The sequence below is a fragment of the Rosa chinensis genome, chromosome 6 (genome assembly GCF_002994745.2).
Source record: "Rosa chinensis cultivar Old Blush chromosome 6, RchiOBHm-V2, whole genome shotgun sequence".
Classification (NCBI taxonomy): Eukaryota; Viridiplantae; Streptophyta; class Magnoliopsida; order Rosales; family Rosaceae; genus Rosa; species Rosa chinensis.
The window spans coordinates 8,110,779-8,116,811 of NC_037093.1; the positions used below are offsets into that span (position 1 = coordinate 8,110,779).

Consider the following 6,033-nt stretch of genomic DNA (forward strand, 5'->3'; position numbering starts at 1 on the left):
CTCTAAAATGTCAGGATCGGCCCTGCAAAAAGTTATGATATGTCTCAGGATTCTAACTCTCCTTGACTCCTCGCACATTATAACTGTTTTTATTATTTAAAATATGATTAAATTTACAAGGGTTCGAACTCAAGATTTTCCTTGTCTGTAGGGAAAAAAAAAAAAAACCAAGAGCTAGAGAGAACTTCCATGAGATTCTTTACTTAAGGAGAAGTGATTTTAACACCTTAACTTTCACACTTGCACTTCGATCAGCTTCGGGAGCAAGAGTCTTGATATGTATTGACATGTTGGTTGCATGGTCACTTCTACTTTGTATAACTTTCAATATCTGGGAAGAGATATAGATTATAACTTGAGCACGAATAAGGCCGGTCTCTGAGTGACTTGTTGGCCTTGAGTTACTTTCAATGTCCAGCTAGTCGCCAGTTCGATTGGCACGAGGGTTTTAGGGGAAGGGTTAGTGAATGAAAAATTGGTTTTGGATTTGAAGATGAGGTAGGTATTTTAAAATACCTCTGTTTTTGTTTTTATTTATTAAATAATAACATATGACCATTCATTTAGCTTAATTACAGATTTTACTGGACTTTCATTCATGCCCTTCGGTTAAAATATATGGCCAAGTCTAGAACCACAGAGCACCTAATTAGGCTTTCCCCTTCTTTCCCTGTATTTGGTCCATATCTGCATACTACGTGTGTGATTATGATCTTCATAGTTAATGGCAATAACATGACAATTTGGTAATTTACTATATACTAATTCTCATCGAACTGTTCATCGGCTTATGAACAATGTCGGCTGGAGCCGAGCCGGTTATGGATGAAAGACGATTTTGCCCTTCCATTCTGTTTCTTGCTTCGACACTTGGGGTGCTGCTCAGTGTGTGTTGTTTCTTCCTTCGACACCTGGGTGTCTTTGCTACTTCACTCCACAAAGAGGTAGATAATGAAGGATTTCTTTGTTGGGTTTTCTTTGATTTACAGTTTATTAAATACGATTCGGGTTGAAAGATTGGGTTTTGGTGATGAGTTAAATTTCTGGGTTTCACGTAATCTTTTTTCTCAAGCTGACAGACATGATCTTTTCTTTCTCTCTTTTCGTCCTTGGTTGAGCTTTGTGTTTCTATTGTTGATATAGTGAAAGAGAGGGAGAGAATTACAGAGAATAGGTTCTGCATGTTCTCTGTGTGTGTGTTTTTTGTGTTCTCTGATAAGAGAAATAATCAAGAAAAACGGAGAATGAAAGAATTTGTGGTTTTTTTTTGTTGAAAGAATTCTGATTTGGGGTTCTGGTGATGCAGGGGTTTAGGGTTGTCGTATTGGGTTTGTCATCAACAAGGAGAAGGAAGGCGATTATGGGTTATTGGCTCAACCTTGAGGTGGAGGTGCGTTGAGAAAAGCAGGAGAGCTGCAGCTTCTGGCATTTGAGTTGTGGCCTGAAACATCCGATTCCAGAGTCATTGTTCATGCATGTAGACATAGGTTGCTTCTACGTTCAAGGTTCCTTAATTCCCCTCTCTCAATTTCTCTATTGTAATTGTAAATTGTTCCCATTAGAGTTTTCAATTGAGTAAAATGGTAGGGATGAAATTCCAATTTAAGAGATGCTCACCTCGGTTTTCTGGATGAAGCATCTATTTTTGTGAAGCCCTTTTATAAATTTGTAGCTTTGCTTGATAAGATTGAAAACCACGGGATTTTTTAGTATTTTTGGAGTTGTATTGGTTATATTCTTAATCTGTGATTGTAGGTTGCTATGGATTTTTGGAGTTGTGTACATAATTTGTAATCTGTATGAATTTGGGTTTTGTTTGGATTGATTCTGTTTGTTTAAATATTTTTTTTATATTATATATATTTTTTTAAGGGATTTATGGTTTTGATATGTGTTTTTAATGTCAAACTGTAATTGGTTTTGTATGTAGGTTTCACCTGCTACTATCATTGTTGTTGCAATTGATTTTTCTGTTGTAAAAAATTAGTCTGCAAGGTCTGAAAAAAAAAAGGAGAAGCTTGAATCTGTCAATCAAGGTAAATGGAAGAGAATGCATGTTAAGCAACTTTTGATAGTATAATGGACTATTTGATCAAAGTATGGTATGGAATGTGTCAATAAACGTTGAGAGTTAAAATCAATTAGCAACAATTTTCAATCATACTTCTCTGGTTTTTGTGTATATATCAGATTGGAAGAATTTTTGGGTGGAGCTATCGGTGATTTTTGCTCAAGTTGTATCTAGCTGGAGCTATCGGTGGTTCAGTCGTTTACTTGGACCACCATACCTGGATGTACTTACCGCCAGAGGTACCATGAAACTCAATTGATAACTTATCTTTCTGGGTATAATGACTCACAAACCTGTAAGAAGATCACAGCATACTTGACACAAAGTAGCTATTCAATCCATTCATTACAAACATGGTTTATACTTAGACACTTTTGAAATAAAATTGAAATAATAAAAAAAGAATCATTTTATTTGATTTAGTTTGGTTTGATTGGTATGTTATGGTCCAAAACAAGAAACTGCATGCATGTCTTTTGAACTGTGTATTCTCAATCAGCTTTGCTTTACTATCTATCTCATTTGTTATTTGTAAAATAATGAAATCTTATAAGATCATGCATAGCATGTTACTGTCCAAGTTTTTGTTCTATTTGGACATACCTCATGATATTTAGAAGCATGGCTTTTTTATATGAGTCGATTAATGGCTAACATAATCCCTCTATACTCCCTCATTGATTTTGGTATTTCATTAGAAATGGGTCTAAATGATGTGCTTTTTCTATTCTTCTAGGGAAAGATCTAAGGCATGCATCACCAGTTCGATGGAGTTCGGTTCTATTAAGCATCATAGACATTTCTGCTCCTAGATTGCATCAACAGGTAATGGAGCACCTGGATGGAAACAACCACAGTCAGCTTTACAATGTCAAGAAGGGTAAGATTATGTAAAAATCAAATCTGCTAAATTTTGATCATATTATTTTCAGCCTCCTTTTCAAAGTTTATGAGATCAAAATTTTTTGGATTATACAATGACTCAAATCAATGCTTTTGTAATTGTTTTTATGAGATGAGGTGCATATATAGCAAAAGAATATGCTTTGAGAGGCAATGTTTTAATTGTCTGTGAATCTGTGATAAAGTGGTTATGTGTGTCGGTAGGATGTGAGAATGAATTAATCCCCATGAAAATCAGTTCTAAGACTTTAGATCTGAAATCATGTAACTGAATGTTACTGTTCATATATGGCTAAACTGAAAATTATGCATGAACTCAAAGTAGCCTTGATATCAGCACACGAAAGATTGTCGCACTATCATATAGATTTTATTGTAAAGGTATTCCGAGAAGAATTAATATAGACTTGAACAGTAATTTGGTAAATTTGAATTTTGGTCTCTTATGATATGTTTGATAGATTTGCTTATATTTACCATGTGCTTTGCTTGCTCATATCAACTCAACCAATCAACTGAGTTTTAGGACCTAAATGAGTGGTCTGTGCTTAAACCCCTTCCATCTTATGGTACAAGAACAGATGCAGCGGCTGGAAGGTACTCCACTTTCATATTTGGAATAAATCTCACTGATCTCATTGTTACAAGTACCTACTTAGTTTGAATTCTGCAACAGGTTCCAAGTTATCATAAGAAGAGGCAGAGAATAGAAAGGTATATATGATTCGATTTATACAACCAAATAATCACTCTTTCTTATTGCAGTAGTATCTACTTGACAATATTTCTGTGAACGCATAAACCAAGACTCAGGTTTTGGTTTCTGTAATGTATCAGTTTTTAGTTAATACAAAATACATATCAGAAACCACATGATTTCATCGTATATTCATCTTTATATACTTCTTATTTCTCTGTTCTTTATGACAGTCTTGCCTATTCCATGACCAAAATGATGGCACATAAGATCTTAGTACGTCTACTTGATTTTATTTTTATACATCTCATGTTTATACTTTCAGAGCCTCAGTAGAATCTTAAATGCAAAGTAGATATCAGTTCATTGGGATTTAAGAATACTTAACGGTGCCTAATGGAACTAAACTTTGAACTAAGTGAATTACTGTTATAATCTCCTGGACTGGAACAAAACTTTGAACCAGGAGGTAGATCGTTTAACTTCTCTTTGTTTTTTGATTGATTAAAAGCAATCTGTGCAGCTCTGATCAATTAATAGCTCTGAATAGAAGTACTAATAGTGATCTATTTGAATCAAAAGTACTAATAGTATTCCAGATATTGCAAATAAAACAAGTGTGCTTGCATGCCTGTAGATAATTTTTTGTGTGGTGCTGATTTGTGAATAATTATTTATGCTGTTAGTGGGAAGAAAATCTATCCTTCTGACAATAAGTCATGATTGCCTCCAGTGCTATGGTCCTTAATTATTGAAAGCATTGCACAAACAAATCGCAGTGTCTACAGCTGAGATACAGGTACATCCTTAAAAACTGTTTAGCAGAAAGTTAAATGGTAAATCAAGGGTTGATGTGGTAGTAATTTTCTGTTGGTACCCTTTTCAGAATGGTACTGACGTAGAGGTTTATGGATCACCAATTGAAAGAGGAATTCTACACTTGAGGAATTAAGATTCTATTCAATCTCGAGGATCAGAGCTCTTTCCAATGTTCAATCTATCCATAAAAGGTAATCATCAATCATCTTCTCTTCCCTTTTGACCTTCAACACTGAAAGAATAGCCATATCTCATAGAAATCATCGCAGTATTCTGCAGAGTCTCAAGCAACAGCATTTGATAGAGTTTCAGATAACTACAACTTCAATACACTTCATGCAAGTGGCTTTCTATGGACTATCAGTGTGAGTATAATATATCCTATACATATTTTTCTCTTAATTACATACATTCAACAAAATTTTTCAAATATCAGTATCTAGAATTTGACGATCAACTATTTCACCTTGCAGGACCTCAACAACAATCTGGATCAACATTATCTTCTCAGTAGGTTTGATTTCAAGTTAATGATTCTGGTGGAGAAATTCGTGTAACGTGTTTTAATCATGCAGCCAAAAAATTAATGTATGCGACAAAAACAATATAAATATTCTGATATGTAATGTTATAAGATCACCTTACCTAAATTGTAAAGTTCGACAAAAACAATCAATGATTAAATCAATCCCGCAGCAAAGCACGGGCAACACTTGTAGTTGTAGAATAGCTGTAAATCTTATGTAATTATGATTCTTATTTATTTAGGTTATCATGTAATTATAGGAATGATTGTTTCCTGTTAGGGTTAGACTACTCCTCTTGTCCTTGTATATATACCCCTTTGTGGGATGAATAGAATATTATTGAAAACCCTAAAATCAAAGTATTCTTTTCTACTTGGTATCAGAGCCAGGTTCAATCCTTTGAACTTGCCTGCATCCTTTGAATCCTGAATCCTGAATCCCAAAGCACACCACAAACCGCTGCGTACCACCACCATTAAAATCAAGCCATCCCTGAATTTTTTGAAACCCTAGAAAAACCAAACCTGAAAAAAAAAAAAAAAAAAAAAACAAACAAACAAACAAACCCCAAATTCCTTAATGGCCGGACCTGCAATTGAAGGCGAACAGTCAAATCCCGAGAAGACAATGGTGTCATCCTCACCGATCATCCATCACCACTACACCACCCAACAAGACAACTCTGCTTTCCCCACAAGTGTTGTCTTGAATGAATCCAACTACACCATATGGGCTCCTCTTATAAGAATGTGCATTGGAGCACAAGGGAAGGTTGGTTATCTGACCGGAGTAAAGGCTAAACCCACCATGAATTCTGCAGAGTATGAAGCTTGGGCCACGGACAATGAAAAGGTGAAAAGTTAGCTAATTGACTCCATGGAATCCTCTCTCATGAACCGGTATATTCGTCTTCCTACTGCGAAAGATATTTGGGAAGCTGTAGAGAAAACCTTTTATGATGATTCTGATGAAACCCGAATCTTTGAGTTGAATAAAAAGTGTTTTGAAGCAAAGCA

General features: G+C 35.1%; 1 long non-coding RNA gene across 11 annotated transcripts; it reads left to right on the plus strand.

The window, feature by feature from the left end:
• Window positions 1-399: 399 nt before the first annotated feature.
• Window positions 400-5,331, plus strand: LOC112168716. 11 transcript variants are annotated; one of them, XR_005801009.1, is made up of 12 exons: window positions 402-944; window positions 1,307-1,505; window positions 1,931-2,036; window positions 2,191-2,310; window positions 2,808-2,951; window positions 3,501-3,571; window positions 3,651-3,688; window positions 3,905-3,947; window positions 4,358-4,470; window positions 4,558-4,681; window positions 4,760-4,855; window positions 4,964-5,331. It is a non-coding gene; the product is annotated as an uncharacterized LOC112168716 (long non-coding RNA). The 11 variants fall into 11 exon arrangements; XR_002924387.2 differs by having other exon boundaries at window positions 400-944; window positions 2,808-3,571; window positions 4,405-4,470; XR_002924383.2 differs by having other exon boundaries at window positions 401-944; window positions 2,808-3,571.
• Window positions 5,332-6,033: the final 702 nt, after the last annotated feature.